The following is a 24,079-nucleotide window of genomic DNA, read 5'->3' on the forward strand; positions in this document are numbered from 1 at the left end:
TTCAAACAACGACACAGAGTCATAGGGAGCATCTCTTGCTACTGATAGTACAGTTTGTGGGATACAGTCTTCCTCCTACAGTTCAGGCGATGCAACTTTACACTGGTCTGTGCAGTGGCTCAGTACCTGTATAATTTAATAGGATCTTCACATGTCCCGAAGCCGCCATGCAGATGGTATTTGTTTTCGATACATGGGAGGAGAGAGATGTAGTAAAAATCTTATGGAGTTCTCTATCAGATGAAGCTAGTGGAGCTTTTATCGTTCGTAATTTTTCTCTGTTGGATGGTACAGAATAACGATGATAGCATGTTGCGGTGGTGGACGTGAATGGGCCCTGAGGGACGCGAATCTTCTTTGGATTGCTGTATCTGTATGTCGTTTGGTGACGCACCATAATGCAGTAGCAGGCTTTCATTTTACACTGGATCAAAAAATGTTCAAATGTGTGTGAATTGGTAAGGGACCAAACTGGTGAGGCCATCGGTCCCTAGCCGGCCGGAGTGGCCGAGCGGTTAAAGGCGCTACAGTCTGGAACCGCACGACCGCTACGGTCGCAGGTTCGAATCCTGCCTCGGGCATGGATGTGTGATGTCCTTAGGTTAGTTAGGTTTAAGTAGTTCTAAGTTCTAGGGGACTTATGACCACAGCAGTTGAGTCCCATAGTGCTCAGAGCCATTTGAACCATTTGAACCATCGGTCCCTAGACTTACACACTACTTAAACTAACTTATGCCAAGAACAACACATACACCCATGCCCGAGGGAGAACTCGAACCTCTGGCAGGAGGGACTGCGCAATCCTTGACATGGCGTCTCAAACCGAACGGCCACTCCGCGCAGCTTGGCACTGGTCTTACACATCGTACATCGTTGGAGCAGCTATGACAACTTGAACCCATTTGCACTGAATGGTCAAAACATGGTCCTGTCACACTATCTCAGGTCACTTTGTTTCTACACGGGTTGCAGAATGTGGTGGATATAGCTGTCTCCGACTTCTGCTCTGCTTAAATTGGCTCGATCTCATGTGCAAAGCTGCAGAAATGGCAGCAGTTGTAAGAGGCTTAGGGACTATTTAAATTTTTACTGTAGCAGATAGATTCAAAAAAGGTCTCTCGTTTCAAGATATGAGAGTGCCAGAAATATGATTCACTTGCGACTGTAAGCATTATAGGTCTTCTCCATTGGATACAATGGAGGCATGTGGGTGAATGGAAAGACTTGATTCCAAATCATATACATCATTTCTACCAGACAGCGTAGCATTAGAGATCTTAAAAGCTAGTGTACATTTCTTGTGACCTCAATCAGCACACCATCTACGGTTTGTGATCCTTCTCAATCAGCCATCGCCTATAAACCAGTAGATATATCACTGAACCTCTAACGTGACATAGAGACAGAATGCATTTCAAATATTGGAGAAATATCTATTGGCAGCATGAGGAAGTTGTAAATACCAGTTTCATACCACGTTCCTTAGCGAAATCACTTTCTAAATTCGATAATTTTATTACGAGGCTGCACCATAGGCAACGTGTAACTGCACTGTCGGTCAGATATGCTCTGGCGCTCACTGTCTATATTACGTGTCACGATATTTGTCTGGAAAACACCACTTCATATGGAGGTAATGCCATACCTGTATTTATAAAGCCAGTACAGCTTTTAACATGGATACTTGTATGCACCTGTAGAACCAAGCTCACTTGTAATAGTAACATACAATAGTTGTTGCGATAGTGTTTTTTAGCTTCTGGCAGTTTGTAAGATGATTAGCCCCTCTTTTAAGACACAGTGGCACCACTCACAAGAAAAACTTATGAAACATGTCCACCCATCACTGATTTTCGGCAGGTATTATTTCGAATCGTCGGCAATTAGTTATTAGTGAAGTATTATACTTAGTCATAGGGTGTGTGTGATAGGTTCGCTTTGAGCCTCAGACTTCTGAAGTACGTGTTTGTGTTCCAACATGTGCAAAGGAAATGACTGTGTCCAGTTGTAAGAAAGGTATGGAGTTGATGTGGAATACCATGATAGCAAAAGGAAGAGTATGTCAAGTCATAAGAATGGTACCGATATTTCTATTTCCAGAGCCACACACATCAGCAGGGTATATTTCCGATACTTCACTCATTGTCTGATGTCATACAATTGAGACGACGATCGTAATATTGACTTATAAGTATGGTGATAAAATATAGATGTGGCTGGTTTCTTAGGATGAGTCTGCCTGCGCCGGTGGCCGGTGGTGGGAATGTTTTTGGCTAACGGTAGGAGCTGTCTGAATGGAGAGGCCTGTTCAGATGCAGGAATGTACTGACTTAACTGTGTCGCCCTCTAGACGGCCGAATAGCGAACTAATACTTAGTATGTGTTGGATAGCTTTCGTGATCTCGAGGAAATTTGAGAAGATACTATCTGGATATGTCTTTGCGCTGGGACATCATTCCGTCCTATGTAAATTGTCTGGTTGACTGCTTCTACAAATTTCGCGCCATTATTTCGCTGAGAGGGCATCGATTGTGGTTTGTGCATCTACCAGGTGAAAGACGACTGGAAGACACGTTTGCTGGTTCTTTAGACATGAGAAAAACCTTAGTTGACTTTGCAAAATTATAGGAATGATTTGGAATCCGTTACATCACCAACATTGGTATTTGCGAGTAGAAATATCGGTTTCCTCTATTTTTTTTGAGTTCTCACATAAAGGTCTTCGCAGACAGGATAAGGTTCCAGTTACTCAGTGGCTTACAGCACGCTCCACCTCGCTGAAGTTTTGGGTTTCTAGGAAAATAATTTCCAATCTATATCTTTGGAATTATACTGTGCGAGTGATACTATAGCTGTGCAAGTGATATTGCTGTGTACTTTAGACCAAAAAGTATCGCATAAATAGTATGATATTCAGTCAAACCATGTGAAATTATGTATGTTCTTGTAATCCCAGATTCTGGAGTTGGGTGAAGAAAGCAAGTAACCAAGCAGGTCGGGGCCAGAAACAATAACACCTTTTGCTGAGGGCACACTGGTCACATGTCGTGAGCGGTTGACTTCTGACTCTCAGCTGTGGTGGATGACCCCCCCCCCCCCCCAACCTTGCTTAAAATATGTAGTGCTGCGAGGAGTATATATGATGCAACGCTTTTGCTGTCTGACTTCACGGTATATTTACGAGTGTCTGGGGGTCGATAACTATATGAATGATGCAAAACGGGAGATTCTGTATGGCACAAGATACGAATTGTATGTTTACTACATCGACATGGTACACGATGATATATTGTCGGATTGGAGATCGGTTTCACCCTCTAACATTCAAGCTTCCGACCTCAGTGGCAGAGCAGTGTAATTGAGTAAGAGTCTTTCCATATTTGACGATCTGCAGGCCACTTTTGCAGGGTTTAAATGTCAATGCAGTATGGTGATCTGCACAAAATAGTTTTGCCACTAAAAGTCTAGTCTGTAGAAAGATAAAGGCGGACAGTGCTTCCACACTGGCAGCATCAGTAACTTGGTAGGTGAACTCAGTAAGAGCCAATCATAAGTTGCTTTTATTCACAAGATATCCTTTGTGCCAGGACGTAGGAACTTCTACATAGCGGTGAGAACGTTAATGTTTTGGAGATGTTTGTTGAAAGCAGGACTTAACGATTTCCAGGAAGGGTAATATGTGATGGACGTTGTGCCACGTTAGGACCATCAGGAGGAATTCAATCAGTGTTATTCTGGGCTATTTTCGTAAACAGGTTCTGTTAGGACAAAAATTTACATGTGGACAAGCTGAGACATTATGAAAGTGCCCTCCAAAGTGACCATTAACTATTTCTGCAACACTTTACAATTTCAGTAGAGGTAGATTTGGCTCTTATTTACATAGGCATGTAATGTCACTAAAACACTGAGAACCTTTTAGATGCCCCTGCAATGGTGAGTCACTATACGTACATTTTGCAGCATGTGTCAGTTAAGCTGGGCAGGTAGGATCTCTAGGAACAATGCAGACTGTGCTATTCTGGGCAGCATTGGAACAGATTTCTATAGCGCAACCTGTGACATCAGTATAACATTGAGAACCTCTTAGCTGAATCTTTGAGGGTAAGCTGCTATGCTATGCACCAGGGCCGGCAGGTACAACTCAGCCACAGTGGTCAGCTGAACACATGCACATCCAGAGGGTGACGTGGCTCTTATTTACATTATGTGAGGTCAGTATAACACTCAAAGAATTCTAACTGTATACCCGAAAACAGACGCGACTTTCACCTGCTTGCTGTAGGTGGCAGCAGTGTGATAGCGATGGCTCATGCCCCAGCGTTCATCTCTCCGGAGGTGGCTTGCTTCCAATTGGCACTGCAAAGCGCCTGTGCAGTGTCGGCATGTGCGCTCATTGGAATAGTTCACTGATAAGTTGCAGTTGACGATAGTTCGAAAGCATTTTTTAGGTGCAGTGAGTGTTTGTGCAGTCCATTACTTTCGTCTGTTTAAGCGTTGTGAGCGTGTTTGCAGAGCGTTCTACATGCATTGTTTTGGCAATTTATGAGGTGTTGGCGTGTCTGTACATAAGTGTACTGCATTATTTCGGTGATTTACAAGTAGTTTGCAGGTCTGTATGCTGTGTACTGCATTATTTCGGTAATTTACGGGTTGTTTGCATGTCTGTGCATCAGTGTACTGCATTATTTCGGTAATTTACGAATTGTTTTCGTGTCTGCACATCAGTATACTGCATTTTTCGGTTATTTACGAGTAATTTTCAAGTCTGCATGCTGTATACTGCTTTATTTCGGTAATTTACGAGTTGTTTGCGTGTCTCTATGAATGTACTGCATTATTTCGGTAAGTTACGAGTTGTTCGGGTGTCCATACATCAGTGTACTGCACTATTTAGATAATTTACGAGTAGTCTGCAGGTCTTTAGGTTGTGCATTCTGACCCCAAACACATCAGAGCGAGCGTTTTGTATCTGTGTGGTAAATGACCTACGTCAAATACGTCCCTAAATAAATTGTTCCAAAATAAATAAAGTACACTCCTGCCTCTGTTCAGCAGCCCAGAACAGGCTGAGTCCTTTTCCTGCCATTTTTCAGACCACCATCTTGGATTACATCACAGGAGGGACGACCGCGCCCTCTGGTGGCCGTACTGTGTACTAGGTCAGTAGGGCTCTGGATCCATGGAGCTGCTGCCTCAATCTGTTTAAATGAGCAATGCATGCAAAATAAAGACTTACATCCATTCTACGCACCAGCCCAGCACAGGTTGAAACATTTTCCACCAAGTTCTAGGAAGAGGTGGCGGTCGGATGACTTAGGTTAGTGGAGGTAGCCAAAGTGACCTTTTCTCTTACCATTTTCTCAGATTAGTGGAGGAAGTCCAATTGACCTTTTTTCCACTAAAATTTGATCTTTCCGCCGTTTTCTTGGGGGGGGGGGGGGGATAGGTTAGTGGAGGTAGCCCAACTGACCTCTTTTACCTGCCAAACTTTGTACTTCCCGCCATTACGTAATTGCAACATTGCCATATCTATCGTCGCCATCGTGGCTCCACCATCTTGAATAAATTTGGCAACAATGGAGTGTGGGGTGACGCCTACCTTGTTCTACTACTCTGGTGTTACTGGGTTACTATTACAACCAGTATACATGTTTCTCAAAACTGCAGTCAATAGTACTCTTCGGCTATTTCTTTGTATGGTTTTTTTTCTTCTTTCTCCAGGCCAGAAGACGTCATCAGCCGGAAGTGCAGAGAGAGATGGTGGCTCATAACTTTATATACAAGTTGATTACTACGATACTTAAAATTTCAAATTTACATCCAGACTAAGGCAAGCATGCTCACAGTACCTAACTTGGCTACAAGTTGTGTTAGTTACACGTTTTGTAGCCATGCTACGAGCGCATCAGAAGTTAGTATGATCATAGAATCAATCTAGGTGTTATTACGTTGTAAAATGTAAGCTACACCTATTCTTCTCTTGCTCTGTTCAAAAATAGTAGTCAGATACTGTTATCTTTTATTTGGTTTAAACATTATGTTGAACAGAGCATTTGTTCAGGCCATGTACGTATTTGTATATAGTCAGAATTTAACAGAAGGTTGGGTAGGTTACTAACTGCTGAAATTTTTGTACTTGTCTGGAAAACTTGACAGTTCGTTCTTTGATCTTTATGTGGAGTGGCCTAACACTAAGAAAAGGTAGATTTATTGAGATCAATCATTATAGTAAAATTAATAAGGATTCCTCTGCTCGGTGTCGTAAAGTTCTTCCTGATACATCGTAAGTAACAGAAGGAATTTATGGTATCAGAACATATTGCGAATCTGTCAACTTGTAGCTCTCATGCTTGTGGTGCAGTCTGTAAAGAAGCAAGTAACTGAACTGTTAGCGTGGACTTTTCTATGAGTAATAAGAATGCTCGGTCTTACGCAACTTCCATATCGTGTAAATTGAAGGCGTCGGGTGGGAGAAAGGGAAGGAGGGGACGGAACTAATGATATCAGTTGCATCGGGACTTTGTGCGGAATCAGCGGCGACGAGTGAAAATGTATGCCGAATCGGAACTCGAACCGAGGGTCTCCTGTTTACTGGGCGGACTGTGATACCCAGTGCGCCACCCGGACACAATATTTATCGCAAATGGTCGCACTAATTCGGCACGCTCCTCAGACGACCTACATTCCTACCTAGCGCCGTCTATCAGCAGTCCCTGTCCGTGTCTTGCATTCTTGCTAATTTTAGATACCCGCTGAAGTCTAAGGTAAATGTGCATTCGCACTGAAGGTGGCGGATTCATTGTTCATCGACGCGAATCAATTATATGAATGTGTGGTGTCTTTTCTTTCGGACATGGGATAAACAGTGTCCAGGAGGTGCATTGGTTAACGCAACTGCCTAGAAAGCAGGAAATCCAGGGTCCGAGCACCTGTCCAGCAGTTCTGGGCCAGTTCTGGTACACATTTTTACTCGTAGCCTCTTATTCTGCACGAAGTCCTGATGCGGCTGACACGTCTGAAAGAAGACACCATAAATTCATACTTCTTATCGAGGACTGCATCTCTGCAGCGCTGTTTGGCACTATTGAACCATTTGTAAACACTATGCACCAGATTACAAAAAAGCAACATAATACTGTTGTGTTTGAGACTTTGAAGTCAGTGTACCATACTGTCGCTCTACTAACTTGGCTGTCATATGTTCAGGTAGAGTTCGACACAATGTAAGTGAGTAGCCTTTTCTTGAGTGTGTTATCTTAAATACAAACCCGGGAATGTGAACCGACAACCTATATGTGCTCCTGAGCTCAAAGCCACGTCAATTACATCAAAGTGAACAGAATCCTGTGTGTGTGAAAAACGATCTCATTCGTAAGAAAATAAATAAGCAAACCAATGATTTCACGCTCTGAGTGGACTTGGCCAGTGCGAACTATCTGAAAAAAAGTAGTTGTATATAAAAAAAACTGTAATGTCAACCTGTATAAGAATGTAACCAGAAACACACATAAATTTCTGCACTGACATATGGCGGTGGAAAAATAAAAAAACCTGACATAACCTACACTGCACAAAGGAAACGAAACAATCACGTATTGTGAGTCTCACTTGCAAAGTGAGGTGCTGGCAGAAACAGAAACACAGCAAGACTCCGCAACAGCAAAAAAATACTGCTGAAAACTAACTACCCTTGATCCAGGGAAATTGCTTTCGTAATCTTGACACAGAATGCCAATGAAACACGTGACTCAACCTTTAAGTTCTGAAATTTCAGTTATGAAGGAACTTATCAACGAGATCAATTAGAGACTCTGATATGAAAATTCATTTAATCTAATAACTTGCATGGTACAGTAAATTAACTCAGAGGATCAATCAATAGAATAATAATCAAAAACTAGAATGTGACGTGGGTGAAGTTGGCCAACAATATAAGTCTACAAAAATAAAAATAAACTTTTTACCTCATCAAGTAATACCTTGCTCTTCATTTCCAACCCTTTTTTATGTCCATGTGCTATCCAGCCATTGTTCTGAGTCATCATTTCTCCTCGTAATAAATGTCCAATTCCAAACCTGCGTTCATGCATTACGCTGTACACTCAACGAAAAAATCCGCCCGCTGTACACTGCAGCTATCCACTGCTGACCGTCAAAGATTCTACGACTCCACAGTGCTGCCATCGCAGACACAGATACTGTTGCATAAAAACTGTTTCTCTGACCACAATTCTTCAAATATATCATTTTCCTTTAGAAATATTAATACACCCAATAATATCATAAAGAAATAGCCATTTTACAACAGATGAGACATTCTCAACATTGAGCACAATACAACTACCATATAAAATAAACATAAGTAACGGTCACTTCAGAATCAACGTCAACATTTAGATTGGATATGGAAGTAAGAATCTGGATGCTACCTTTTTACTTCTTTGCCCAATTCAACAACGAAATAAAAAAGGCTAACAATCTCAAGAGAAAATAATGTTTCTTGCTTATTGTGTTGAAATCGTGGTGTTTATGCTGTGTGACGGAGCGATTACATCTATGCGACTATATTCGTCATAAGATAAGTATATAAAACAAATAAGACGCAAATAAACGCGAAAAAAATTAGTTGTGATTTTTCTTAGTTTGATTGATTTAGGTAAATGAGGCGTATCAAGCTGCTCTTGAGTGCACACTACTGGAATTTAGAACGTATTTGCAGCGTGTGAGCCATAACGTTGGTCGCATTTTTGGCACCCGTAACAAAGTAGCACTTGGCAGAACTACATACAACTAGCTGGGTTGTTGTCTTAGTCACCACATCCACAATAGATCTCATTCTTTTCTGGGTGGTCCTCTGTCTCAGTTCGGGTGCGCAACTTGTTGACTGATTTTTGTATAATCGTCTGCTGCTCACAGCCAAAAATAGCCCTCACTCCAAGGCCTAATCGTTGAAAATTAATGGGTTTATAGTTTGAACTTGTTATTATCACCTACTCGTACATTGAATGACGTGGAATGGAAAAAGAAGGTCTGTGGCAGGACGTCAACCGACGTGGCAGAGGAAACACCAGCGCAAGTAGAGACTTAAATAGAAACCCGCAAGTTCTCTTCTCTTGCTTCGTTTCGTATCACGTAAAGTTAGGACTACAGAGTGATATCTGATTCCTCTGAAATAACCAATAATAAATCTGCACCTTTAATTTGGGACATCATCCTATTTCGCCGAATGAGTTGGTCTGCGTCACACGGAGCAAGGGAATACTACAACCAGAAGTAAGTCAGTAAGTCTTGTCATGATGGTACGAATCTTCAGCCTAGAACAGCGGTGTCAATTTAAGGAGAAGAGAATTGAGAAATAAAATTTTTGTCTTAATGTTAGAGCCTCAAATGATTCAGAGTTATCATGGAAACCTGAATGGAGATGACCAGAATACAAGTGACGCTATTGTTATTGTTGTGGTCTTCAATTGGAAATTTGTGGTAAGTTTCTATGGGATCAAACTGCTGAGGTCATCGGTCCCTAGGCTTACATACTACTTAATTTAACCTAAACTAACTTACGCTGTAGACAACACACACACCAATGCCCGAGGGAGGACTCGAACCTCCGACGGGGGGAGCCGCGCGGACTGTGGCAACGTGCCTTTGACCGCGCACCCAGAGACTGGTCTGATGCATCTCTCCATGCAACTCTATCCTGTGCAAGCTTCTTCATCTCTGAGTAACTACTGCAACCTATATCCTTTTGAATCTGTTTAGCGTATCCCTTGGTCTCCCTCTACGATTTTTACTCTCCGCGCTTCCCTCCAATACTAAATTGGTGATACCTTGATGCCTCAGAACCGATCCCTTCTTCTAGTCAAATTGTGCCACATACTCCTCTTCTCCCCAATTTTGTTCAGTACCTCCTCATTAGTTACGTGATCTACCCATCTAATCTTCAGCATTCTTCTGTAGAACTACATTTCCAAAGCTTTTATTCTCGTTTTGTGTAAACTGTTTATCGTCCATGTTTCACTTCCATATATTGCTACATTTCATACAACTACTTTCAGAAAAGACTTCCTAACACTTAAGTCTATACTCGATGTTAACAAATTTCTCTTCTTCAGAAACGCAAGCCTTGCCATAGCCATTCTACATTTTATATCCTCTCTACCTCGACCAGCATTAGTTATTTTGCTCCCCAAATAGCAAAACTGATCTATTACTTTCAGGGTTTCATTTCCTAATCTAATTCCCTCAGCATCACCTGGTTTCATTCGAGTAATTTCCATTATCCTCGTTTTGTTTTTGTTGATGTTCATCTTACATCCTCCTTTTCCTCCTTTCAAGACACTTTCCATTCCGTTCAACAGCTCTTCCAGTAATTACAATGTCATCGACAAACCTCAAAAGTTTTTATTTCTTCTCCATGAATTGTAATTCCTACTCCAAATCGATCAAATATGCAGCTATGTAGAAGGATGTTTGTTGTAATTTTCTTTGTATTGTTTGGCGACTCACAACACTGTTCTACTGTGTCAGATTTTGGTCTAGAGAGGGATGATAGTCTTCCAATGCTCCCTCAGGTCTATTTTCGCGTGATTTGGTCCGAACAGACTTCACGCTCTTTCTCATACTCAAGGGGAGCATTTTAAGAGTACTGAGTAGATTCAATTGAATGTGACGGCGATTCTGAACAGCTTTACAATCAAAGGTTTTGCCTTGTAGACCCAAGGCCTGTATGGTCAATGCTGGTAATGTTGGTAAGGGAATGGATATTTGTTGAAAACAAATACGATGATAAGTTTTTAATATCATTTCGTATTATGTTTTGGGATAGTCACAGCTGTTATTGAATGTACTGCGTGTGCAAAGTGGTGATCGAACCAGCCAATTTGTCAAAACAATCTTTTCAGTGCTCAGTGTTTGCTGGTAGTAAAATACGTGTTTCACTTGGTTACTTGTGGGCTCTGTACATTCCTCCAAGTATAATCTTAACTCCCATTTCGGCAGCAGCTCGATCTTGTACGATCATATGAGCAGAAACCTTTTACAGCTCCCTAGCTGCATTAGTCAAACCTTCTGCTAGTGGTGGAGGCTTGTGAACTCTGAAAAACGATCCATTACGGTCTTAGCGACCTTGTCGTGATGTTGACACCTGGCTCACGTTCTCAGCTGTGGCTGTGTGTACAACACTCTTCTCTGGTGGTGTTCGTTTACTGAGGCCGAATACTGTGTCACTCTTTGTGCCTTGCCAATAGATGAAAATATGACTGAAGGAACGAATGCCGTGTGTCGTTTTTACTCGCTAGTGAATACTTCTCTACCGTACTGCTGTTGTCAGTCACTCCATGCTCTTGACTACATTATTTTTTATTCCCTCATTTCACGTGAAATTTACAAGTAATTTATCCCCTAACGCACAACTGAATGCATCTGATGAACAAAATTATGGATCGATAATTTGAAACGATTATTATTACGAGGGTTGGAACTTTAATAATGGAAACTATTTATTTACAGCTCGTAAAAAATAGATACGTGTTTCTAAGTTTGACTGATCTTCAAAGTAGTCACCAGCATTTTGTATAACCCGTTTACAGCCATGTGGAAGTCGTAGGATACTCTTAGCAGTACCAGTTGTGTTGACATTTCGAGCGGCGCGGTCTATTGCCCGACGAATTTGTAGCAGTTCTGAAACGAATGCAGTGAAGTGTTTCCTCCAGTTTAGAAATTGAGCTGAACTCACGAGGGCTTAAGTCAGGGGAGTGCAGTAGGTGGTATATCACTTTAGGAGCACCATCAGTCAAAAAAATCAGTAACAGCTTGCACTGTACGTGCTTGAGCATTGTCCTGCAATATGACTGTCAGGTCTTGCAGAAAGTGTCATCACTTCTGTCTCTAAGCTGGTCGTAGGCTGTGTTCCAAAAATGAACAGCACTGTTGTTAAAATAGTCCTCATCTTCCCAGGTGTACAATGGCAACTCTTCTGCTCCATATTCTTCTGGAATTTCCACCTATAACTTTAAGTTTAAAACTTTTGCAAACAAATTATCGTTAAATGTTGTTACTGCATTGGTTTTAAACTCTGTAAATGGCTGTTCTATTGTAAGGCGCACGACATCCAGTTCACAACATTTAAACTGGATCCTTTTCAAGCAGATCACGGTAGAGCTTTATAAACAATTTTTTGTGTCCTTTAATGTATTAAACATTCTCGATTCGGACTTTTTTGGCCAGTACTCCAACAAATGGCCACTTACCAATGCCATTTGCAGCAAATGCTTATATCTTATATTCCCCAGTTATATCCAGATTTTTTCATACACTGTGTTTAAAGTAATATATAAGTCTTTCCAGCACATCTTCAGTGGTCTTCCCTTTTTCCAGTAGCAGTTTATATTCCTATTTTGCGCTAATTGTTTTTGCATAACCTTCAGTTTTCGTTTTTTGGCTATGACCTCTTCCATTTTCAGTTTTGTTTTCCATACACATGTCACATTAACTGCACTTAAAGGAGTAATTTCTTTGGTGGAGGATGGTTTAAGTCTCTTTAGTAGGGAATGGTTTAAGTCTCTTTGATGCATTGGTTCTTTTTCGTAAGCCCTATGGAATAAAATTGTCCGTGGGAACAAATTCCAATACAGAAATATCTATATCTGACTGAATTGTGAAGAACAGTGTCCTGGATTGGAAAAATGTGTTTATTCTGCTTTACTGTAACACTTATGTATAACACTTTTGTTCTTGCTGGAGTCCGTATTAAGAATTTCCTCTTACTTTACAGGTAAATAATTAAAACTGTATGCAGATGCAAGATAATTCGTAGTCTTTTCTCCATCTTGCTTGTCTGGAAAGCTTATTTGTACACCAGTCAATTTTCAGGTGTTCTTATTGCCTCAGTAGACAAACTGTAGGGCACTGTTAAACACCACACAGCAGCTGTAAGTTATTCATTAATTGATACCGAACAGGAGTAGCTGGCACAAGGTACAGCTAGGATGTAATACAATCATACATGGGGAGAGAGGGAGGAGGGTGGAGAAGGGGGTGAGGGAGGAGAGAGAGAGGGGAGAGGTGGGAGATGGAGGGGAAAGGGGGTAGAGTGAGTTGGGAGGGTGAAGGGGGTGGGGAGGAGAGAGAAGAAGAGGGTGGGAGAGAGGGGGCAGAGAGGGTGGGGAGTTTGGGGAGAGAGAGGTGGGGGAGAGAGGGGAGTACAGTTGGGGAGAGGGTGAGAGACAGGGGGAGAGAGGTGGGGGAGAGAGGGGGCAGGGGAGATGGGGGAAGGGGGAGAGAGGGGGGCGTGGGGACGCAGTAAATGAGTCTGGTACCAAATTTCAATTGTTTGTGGATGATTAGCGCTCCAGCGCTGCTGCAGTCCCTGACTGGTGGCGTGCTTGTTGTGGTGCAGTGCAATCGACCAAGCAGTCAGTGATGTGATCAGGAGTTTTTTTTCCCCAGATACATTTAACACAATCTGTGACAGTATGATTATGCGTGGTGAGTGTTTCATGACAGTTTTCCTTGCATGAGTGAAATAAAAAAGTGCTGCAATTGTTTAAATATTCCCTACTGTCTTGTCACTCACAAATTGTTTAAATAAACAGTATTCCATACATTGCAGTCTGTTTTCCAACAAACTCCTTAAATAAATAAATTATATTCCATACACTGCCATGTATCCCATAAATTGTTTAAATAAACAATATTCCACGGCTGGTCCCAGCGGAGGTTCGAGTCCTCCCTCGGGCATGGGTGTGTGTGTTTGTCCTTAGGATGATTTAGGTTAAGTAGTGTGTGAGCTTAGGGACTGATGACCTTAGCAGTTAAGTCCCATAAGATTTCACACACATTTGAACATTTTTGAACAATATTCCACACATTGCCTTGTCTATAGGAAATTGCTTAACCGGTATTCCATACACTGCAATCGATTTCCTGCCAAATAGCCAATCAGTCAATCTTTCAAGAACGGGGCAGTATCCACCAAGGAAAACTGACCCACACAAAGGGTTACCATATTAATTAGTCAGTCAACTTGATAAAGTGAGAGGGAGCTATTTGAATAATTAGGGCCTAATCTAAAGCATCTCGTGTTCAATGACAGAATACTGGGAAAAGTGGCATAGAACAACAATAGATTAAGGGGAGGAAGGAGGGTGAAGGGACGGGTGAGGAGTGGGGATTTCCCAGAGGGGAAGGTGATAAAGAAAAGTGGCTCAGAACTAGTATTCAAAAGGGCGTGGGGTAATTAACTGATCAGTTTAGTTAATTTACATGGATAATTTGATGTCAGTTTGATACAAAATGCCATAAATGATATTTAAGGGTTGACATGAAGCAGAACATGTGTTAGCATATCATCATTGCCTCTGAATGTATGCTTGCTCCTGAGTGTATGCAACCTGCTCTAACAAAATGGACTGGTGCTCTCATTTCACTAGTACTGGTGCATCGGAGTTGTTGTGTACGGTATTGTTACCAGACCTGATATGGTATATGTGTACAAGGGATATAAACAACGTCATATGTTGAGTGATCACAGTAAAGGACACGGAGACGCCATGTATTCGTGTAAAAAGCGCTATCAGTACCTTACAGAGTTTGAAAGGGACCTTTATTGGGGTCTCCATTTGGCGCAACATCCAGATTTGTGGGGCATTCGGATGTGGCAGTGGCTCACTGTTGGACAGCATGCAAACGTGACGGCAAGCAGATTCATCGTAGAGGTTCCAGTCGACTGCGTTTGACCACCATAAGGAGGACTGCCGTATTACGTACCAACACATACCTGCACTTGCCATGTGAGAACAGGTAATGGACTGACTGCCACATGCTGTATCATACCGCACCGTTAGTCTGAGACTAGCAGCAGCCGCACTAGGGAATTACCGTCCCATGCGTAGACTGCCGTTACCAGCACAGCGTATTCATAGCTATCAAATTTTACTGATGTAAGAGATGTCATCGCTGTCAAATTCTAGTAATATAAGGAGAGGTATGATGTGGCTGGTGTGAAGTAGAGCGTCTCACAGCAGTGACAGCACACAGAGGTGACAGTGGAGCACCCATAGAGCGACGGTCACTGCCAGAAAATAGCAGCCCTTTATCAAACGTCGGTAACAGCGACGAAACCGCCGAAGTAAACGCGGAAATGGTAGCAAGTTCGCGCGCGTTTGAGAATTACACAGGTCTGCAAAAAAATATTTTTTGAAAGTTGTTTGAAATTTGATATCTGACTTTTATGTACTTTTCAGCGCTGATTTAAAAAAAATGCCATAGACTTTTTTTCTATCACGTCAGGTTTTCTCACAAAAAGGGAGTATTTTTGGGTATAATAACAAAATTTAAGCAATTTATCACATTTTTTCCAAAGTAATAAAATTTTATTTTATTTATAAATCATTTTGTAAACTACATTTCCAGAACACTTCCACTTCTCTTTAAGTTCATAAATCCTTATAATAACGCTTTCACTTTCTGTCGAAGCTTCTTTTATTGCTTTTCCGGCTGTGGACTCGTTGAGGATCATCTCTTTTCATCATCCAGCAGTAGTCCGCTATCATGTTGACGTTCCATCTTCCTTGATATCTTCTTTTCATTTCTTTGATGTCTTGGTGGAATCTTTCGCCCTGCTCTTCACTTACATCGCCAAGCTTTGCAGGAATGTAGTTAAGATGTGAGTGGAGAAAATGAACTTTAATGCTCGTGTTACAGCCCAGCTTCTTAAAGTTGTCGAGCATGTCTGCGACGATTGTCTTGTAGTTTGGATCTCTTTTGTTTCCTAGGAAACCGGCAACAACTAATTTGAAAGATGTCCATGCTGCCTTTTCTTTTGTTTCCATTTTGTCCACAAAGTTCGGATCTGTCATTAGTTTTCTAATGTCTGGTCCGACAAATATTTCTTCCTATAGCTTTCCCTCGGATAAACCAGGAAACTGTCCACAAAGATATCTGAAACACTCCCCTTCTTTTGGCAATGCCTTAACAAACTGTTTCGTCAGCCCCAACTTAATGTGAAGTGGTGCAAGTAACACCTTTTTGGGATCCACAAGACTTTACCTCTCAACATTTTTTACCCTTACCTGTAAGGTTTTTCTCAAGGGCTAAGCTTCTTTTATGGTGTTGCTTTTGTCTCTACTGTCCCATTCACAGAGAAAGCAAGGGAACTTTGCGTAGCCACTTTGTTGACCAAGCAGCATTGAAATCACTTTTAAATTTGTGGTCTAAATAGCAGAGTTTGCTTAAAACCAGTTCAAGGTTTTCGTAACATTCTTTTAAGTGAACCGAAAGTCCAACTGGTATAGAAGCATACTTATTGCCATTGTGTAGCAGTACTGCTTTAAGGCTTCTTTCTGAAGAATCAATAAAAATTCTCCACTCATCAGGAGCATATCCTATTTTGAAACGTGCCATAAGTCCAGGAAAATCAATGCAAAACACCAGGTCACCTTCTTGAGAGAAGAAAGATACAAACTCCTTTTCCCTCGACGGATACCAAGAAAAGGATGTACCCGGAGCTAACATATGTTTATCTTTCAATCTAGATCCAAAAACCTCTGCCGATTCTTTAGAAAGGCCTAGGTATCTAACTAAATTATTCAGTTCAGTGAGATCGGTTGTGCCAGGATCGTAGCAATCTCTGTCTTCTTCATTGTCACCTTGCTTAGCCAATGACTGGTGATCATCTGTATCATCCAAGAACGGCTAAGTAATGGTTTATGGAGATCCTAAAAACCAAAATTCAAACTCACTAGAGTGCTGAAATATCGGAAAAAGCTAAAACTAGACAAGCAGTTTGTGAAATGACTGTACGTGATGGAATTTTTTCACTATTTTTCCCGAAATCAGCGTTGAAAACACTATAAAAATCACTTAATAAATTTGAAACAATTTTTATGCCGCAGACCTGTGAATTATTTCAACCGAGGTCGGACATTTCTAGGAATTAGAGAAGAGTTAGGGGAAAGCGACGCTATGAGAGAAACTCGTCCAAGAGCCCTGAAAAATCAGTATTCAGTGTGGTTCACCTACTCCTACACCTGTGTTTTATGCTACCCGCAATGTCATAACTGGCCTTCATAAACTACACGCGAGTACCTTTTTGTAGAATATTTAATGCAGTTACATATTGTACTTGAATAAGTCTTCGCTGGAGGCCACGGTTTTCGAGTTATTCTAGAAAAACGTACAAAATTGATCTTTAGACGCACCAGCATCCCACATTCATCCCTCAGCACACAGGATTTGTAGAGTTTTGTTCGTGGCATTTCCTCCCAGGGGCGTCATTAGCACTAAATTGTTGGGAGAGACGGCTCAATAGATAGGGTATAGATGACAAGAGAGCATTAACTGAAGATTCCCTTGAAAAAAGATGAAAAAATTATGATCCAAAAACCACCTTTTTGGAGCATTCTGGATGCATCAGACCATATGTTTCAGTGTCACTTAGAACTCCTGAAGTCTGTCAATTTAAGCCTGGATTAAAACGTATTTTGCGAATACCGATTATAAAAACGTTGTATAATATTAACGTTTATATTTATCGACAATGTGTGTATGTTTATTATGTCACAAGGAATCGAGAAACTGTTTGAAACTGAATAGTTTTTCAAACTAAATTCTGCTTGATTTTTATTGGAAATGTAAGTAAATAGAGCATTTCATACACGATTTTGCTTTGTTTAGTTTTCAAACATTAAAAGTTCATTTATAAACACAAACAGAAAACTATGAAAATAGGAATAAAAATGTAAGTAGTTAATAAGTAAGAAATGATAAATAAAATGTCGAGAGCATAAGATAAAATAATCTCATGAAGTTCGCCCTATACTGATGCAGATATTTCTCCTCTCGTGAACCTTGGATGTAAATATATAGTGGTCCCATTGCCCTTAGAACTGTGGCTATGAAAAAATTCATAGATTATGTTCACAAAATAACTGTATTTATTCAAAATAGTCTCCTCCTGAACCAAACACAGCTGAAATCGTTTTAAAAGTTTTCTCTCTTAGATGTCCTCAATTGCGGCGTAACGGCGTCCTTTCATTGCCAAATTCAACCTGGGAAACAACCAGAAGTCAGCTGGGGCAAAATCTGTTGAATACAGTGGTTGATTCAGGACTGTCATGCATTTACTGACTAAAAGCTCGTCCACAATCTAAGCTTTGTGGACTGCGGTGTCGTCATGGGGGAGCAAACATGAGCATGCTTCTTGGTTTTCGGCCTCCTGGGGGCTCGTAACTCTTTTGTGAGTACATGCTTAGCTACCACGGGGTCCCAGGCTTCGCGGCATTACTTCCTTTCTTTGCTGCATGCTTATACTTCCACTGTCCCTTTCTCCCTCTGCCTCTCCATCGGATGGTTTTATTGGTTCCGGCCCTGCTTAGACCTGGTTTATGATTGGGTCTCGAGTTTTCACTTCCAGCATATTCTAAAACTTTTTATCAAACAAACACATGGTCCATGTCATTGTGATTAACCTGCCACCAGTTTTCAAAATTCTCCAGAAGTGCGAATCGTGGAGGGGAGGTCGCCCAGTGTAGTGCGTGCTCCATTTTTGTGCCTTTTCATCTGTGCACTCCTCCCTTTAATACAGTAGTATACCCAAAACCCAGTATGGTAGCCATCCTGTAGTGGGGTGTGTTGTCAACTAGCTGCGTGGTGGTAGCTCCCTGACCATGCAGGAATTGCACTGTTGGTGCCTGAGATGAAAACTCGCCATGCATGCCAAGGAGAATGTGCTCGTCATGAGCATGGGAATGGGTTCTCCAAGCAACGGATTACTGGCCAGGCTGGGTTGTGCCCATAGGGAGAGCTCCCAATCAGAGTGGATAGCAGCCGCAAATGTAGTGGATGAAGTTATCTACCTATCTACATAATTCGAGCAGTCGCTATAAAAAAGCACAATCCTTTTTCGATGCAGGGAGACATGACCGTAAAATGTTCCCTTCATTGGATGCGTTGTGGGAGGAATGTAGGGCTAAGTGGCAAGCAGAGCAACACTCCCAACAGTATTTTGTTTGTACAAGGACTCATGGTGATTCCTTCTTGGCCACAAAGCCGTTGTTCTTTGTGGAGAACTTAGAAGACAAGTTTGGGGAAGTGGCAGTCATCTCTAAAATGAAAAGTGGGTCACGGTATCACCTGCCCAGTCATGGCCACTGTTCGTTTGTAACAAGCTGGGTGACATAGCAATGACTATCACTCTCCATAACAGTCTACATTTAGCTCAGGGCATCATTTTCCACAGAGACCTGCTGTTACGATCTGATGAAGGGATACATGCCACAAAGACCTGCTCTTATAATCGGATGATGAGCTTGGAGCGACAGGATGTACACTTTTTCCATCATGTGCGTAAGGGTCAAAGGACAATAGGGTTGCTACCAGTGCCTTTATCTTCTTTCAGTGCGATTCTTTGCCTGAAAAAGTCAAGGTGATGGTATAACGATGTGATGTGAAAACGTATTTTCCCCTTCCCCCCATGCACTGCTTCAAATGCTTGAAATTTAGGCACACCTTCATGTTGCAATGCTAGCTCCAACTGTAGAGACTGTGGACGAGCACTGCATGCAAAGCCGGCCGAAGTGGCCGTGCGGTTAAAGGCGCTGCAGTCTGGAACCGCAAGACCGCTACGGTCGCAGGATCGAATCCTGCCTCGGGCATGGATGTTTGTGATGTCCTTAGGTTAGTTAGGTTTAACTAGTTCTAAGTTCTAGGGGACTAATAACCTCAGCAGTTGAGTCCCATAGTGCTCAGAGCCATTTGAACTGCATGCAAATGCTCCCTGTGCACCTCCCTACATCTGTGTCAAGTGTGGAAAGTATCGTTTTCATGCTCACCAGATTTCACTGTTTTCCAGAGAGGAAAGAAAATACAGGAATACAAGACTCTGTAAGTGTGAGCAGTTGCACCCAGCATGTCAGACAACGTCATATGTGATGGCTATGACAATGTCACACTCTTTGTCGACAATACTCCTGTCCAGTACACCTCCTACAGTGGGCCCTCAGGGATGTTCAACCATGCCTGCCCCTGTGATTGTTGGAGGCTCCACTCTTGCTGCTTTCCCCTCATCTATTTTAGGATCAATGGCTTCCCACACACAAGGGACATTGGTTCCCACTTCCCAGCTAGAGACAAATCACCATCCTCCAGCTTCTCTCGCCAAGAAGGGGTCCCTCAGGACTCGACAACAGCCAGTAGCTGATGGAGTCACTGTCCGCTGGTCACAGGGCTTTGCAATGATTCTCTTTACCTCAAGCTGATTCAGAGAAGCCCTTGCAATTATCGAAATCCTCTAAGGAGAGGAAAGGCAAGGAAAAGTGCTCCAAGAAGGAGGACATTCTGGTGGCCCCCATGCCACCAGCTCCTGCCTGTTCCACTCCTGTGGCCTAGTTGGAGATTCCAGCAGCTGCTGAGGTCCCAATCCACACCATATAATGGGGTCCAGAACGAATCTATACTGATGTCACAACACTGCAACCAGTGGCAGCAAGTGATCCTAAAGCATAACCTGCCCCTTGGTCCCTCCATGGCCTCACTGTATATTGACAACATTATTCCCCAATGGGACTGTAGTGTTTTTTCCCACCACCTGTCTGAGCTATGACATCTGTAAGCACTTCCGCTGCCTTCTGCATTGGTGTTCAGGAGACTTGGTTTCCAGCAACACAGACCGCATTCAGTCTTGGAGACTGGGGCTATTATAAGAATGATGCTGACTATGACAGGGTGTCAGGTGGAGTTTGCACATATGTTCTAGACACTATATATAGCGAACTCGTGCCTCTTAAGACACCATCTGATATATTTACCTCCCTCCTGATAGTGAAGTACCTCAGAACATACTTCGGGGTGGAACCATGGTCACTGGTCATGATAAAGACCTCGAAAATTTACTGGCACAACCTGACCTTTTCCTCCTGAATACTGGTACCCCACACATTTCGGTGTGGTGCATGGAACCTTCTCGGATATAGACCATTCCATTTGCAGCTCCTGTCTTCTCTCATCGATCCACTGGAGAGTACACGATGACCTGTGTGGTATTGACTATTTCCCAGTCTTCCTGTCCTCCCTCAGTGTCACTCCCCTGGACGCCTGTCCAGATGGGCTGTCAACAGTGATGACTGGGATGCTTTCGCTTCTGCTGTCGATCTTGGCTCCCTGCCACATGTAGATATCGATGAGGCAGTCCATTCTCTCAGCAGCTAATTTAGTTATCCGCTGTTCATCAGACCTTCCCTGATGGAAGATGTTACCTTGGTAGTCCTCATAAATCACAAAGGCCATTCGAGGTCATAGTAGGGTCTCCAACACTGTAGGTGACACCCAAGTGTGGAGCATCTCATTGCCTTTAGGTGGCTCCATGCCCGGGTCCACCACCTAATAAAAAGACTGAAGCAAGAAAACTGGGACTTGTATGTTTCAACCCACGTACTTCTCCTTCACAAGTTTAGGGTAAGATCAGAAGTCTGCATGGACACCAGACACCTGCTGGTGTATCTGATATAACCTTGAACGGCTTTATCTACACTGGCCCAGACACCGTTGCCGAACATTTTGATCTGCACTATGCTTTAACGTCTGTGTCTGAGAATTATCAATCTGCCTTTCGTGCCCTAAAACAGCAGTGGAGCGAAAGCAATATTCTTTTACTACACGTCTCCTGAAGCCATATAATATTCCATTCAGTGAGTGGGAATTCGTCAGTATCCTCGCTTACTGCCCTGATACAGCCCGAGAGCCAGACTGCATCTACAACTGAATGATGAAGCACCTACTGGTGGATTGCCAGCTTCATATCGTTGCCATCTTTAACTGCACCTGGAGCAAGGGCTAGTTCCCATCATGGTGGTGAGAAAACATCTTTGACCCAATATTGAAACTGGATAAGCATCCTGTAAGGATGAACAGTTATCGCCCAATAAGTCTCATCAGTGTTATCTGTAAGGTGTTTGAGCGCATGCTGAGTCAGTTGTTTTGGCTCCTTGAATCTTGGGCTCTTCTGGCGCTGTCCTAAGGTGGTTTTCGCCAAGACCGTTCCAATACTGATTATCTGATTTACCTGAAGTTTTCCATCTGAACAGCTTTTTCTCAACATCATCACCTTATATTCTTCAACCTGCAAAAGGCTAATGACATCACATGATGACACCACATCCATGTTACTTTACATGAGTGGGATCTCTGGGGTCCTGATTTTCATACAGGGCTTTCTGTCGCACAGTATGTTCCGAGTTCGAGTTTGTGCTCCCCATAGCACACCCCATACCCAAGAGAATGGGGTCCTGTAGGGCTCTGTGCTGAGAGTCCCTCTCTTTCTAATAGCCTTCAATAGACTAGCAGCAGCTGTGGTGTCCTCAATATCATCCTCCTTGTATGATGACGATTTTTGCCTCTACAATTCCTCCTCTAGTGTGGGTATCACTGAACGACGACTACAAGGCGCCATACGAAATGCTTAGCCAAGGGCCCTCACTCCTGGCTTTCGATTTTCCGCCATCAAGACACACGTTAAGCGCTTCTGTCGAGATTGTACCGTACACCCACAACCAGAACTTGAGGGCCAACTACTCAGTATGGTGGAGAATTATCGCTTTTTAGGACTGGTCTTCGATTCTTGGTTGACATGGATTCCTCATCTTCGCCAGTTTAAGCGAAAGTGCTGGCTGCACCTTGATACACTTCACTGCCTGAGTAACATTAGCTGGGGTGCAGATTGCACTACCATGCTGCAGCTTTAAGAAGCCCTGATACAATTCCACCTCGATTATGAGTCTGGCACATGGTTCAGCATCAACCTCGAAATTGTGGATACTGGATCCGATACACCATTGTGGGGTTCGACCTACGACAGGAGCCTTTCGAACTAGCCCTGTAAACAGCTTACTCGTAGAGGTTGCGGTCCCTCCATTGCAGATCAGGTGCCAACAACGGCTTGTCAATTATGCTACCCACGCTTGCAGCTACCATAAGCATCTGAACTGCTGTTTCCAAACATGGTAATGAATCTCCCACAACAGGGGCCCTGATCCTAGATTACGATCGCAATCCGCATCTGGTCTGTCCTCTCTGAACTTCAGTTTGCTTTTTCCAACCCTCCTCTGGATCCACACCCAAGCAACTTCGTGGTGCATCCATTGGGCATGGTTTCATCTTGACCTGTCATGAGATCCAGAAGACTCAGTTCATCCTGAGGTGCTCCCGCCAATTTTTCTCTATCTTTAGCGCATCCCATGGTTCAGAAGACGTCTACACTGATGGTTCGATGGTTTCTGGTCGTGTAGGCTTCACTTATACTAATGCAGGACATCGTTTTCGCTGCGGAGTTGCTATTCATCCCTCGGGCTCTCGAGCATATCTGTTCATGCACTGGTGAGATCCTTTCTCATCTGCAGCGACTACGTGAGCAGTGTGCAAGCTCTCGCCATCCAGTGGTCATTACTACCCAGGATTCCTTGTATGCCCTCGAACAGCGTGGACACTTTATGACGTTCGTGTGGACCCTGGGCCACATTGGGATCCCAGGGAATGAACTCGCTCATAGCCTGACTAAACTAGCTGCCGACTCTTGTGATCGGTATTCCGGAAACAGACCTCCGATAGGTATTACGCCATCAAGTTTTAGGTGCCTGTAATACGGAATGACTCACTTTGACTTCACCAAACAAACTACAGGTGATAAAGGATACTACAAATCTGTGGAGGCCTTCCATGCAGGCTTCTTCCAAGGACTCTACCGTCCTTTGCTGGCTCTGCATCGGCCATACTTGGCTGACTCATGGTCATCTCCTCCTTAGCGAGGACTCACCCCAGCGTCGTTGTGGCGCCCATTTAACAATGGTCCACATTTTGCTAGACTGTCCCAACTTAGCCATCCTGCAGCAGACTCTTAACCTCCCTGACTCACTACCCCAGATGTTAGACAATGCCTCAGTAGCTGACTCTTTTACGTTTTATTGGTGAGACGTGCTTTTACCACTAAGGGAGGGCCTCTTAACCTTATCGGCTCATGGAGGGGTTAACAGAATACTTTGTTGCTTCCTCTGCACAGACCAGGCTGCTGCTGTCTGGGCTTGGTGGT

The sequence above is a fragment of the Schistocerca nitens genome, chromosome 5 (assembly GCF_023898315.1).
Source record: "Schistocerca nitens isolate TAMUIC-IGC-003100 chromosome 5, iqSchNite1.1, whole genome shotgun sequence".
Classification (NCBI taxonomy): Eukaryota; Metazoa; Arthropoda; class Insecta; order Orthoptera; family Acrididae; genus Schistocerca; species Schistocerca nitens.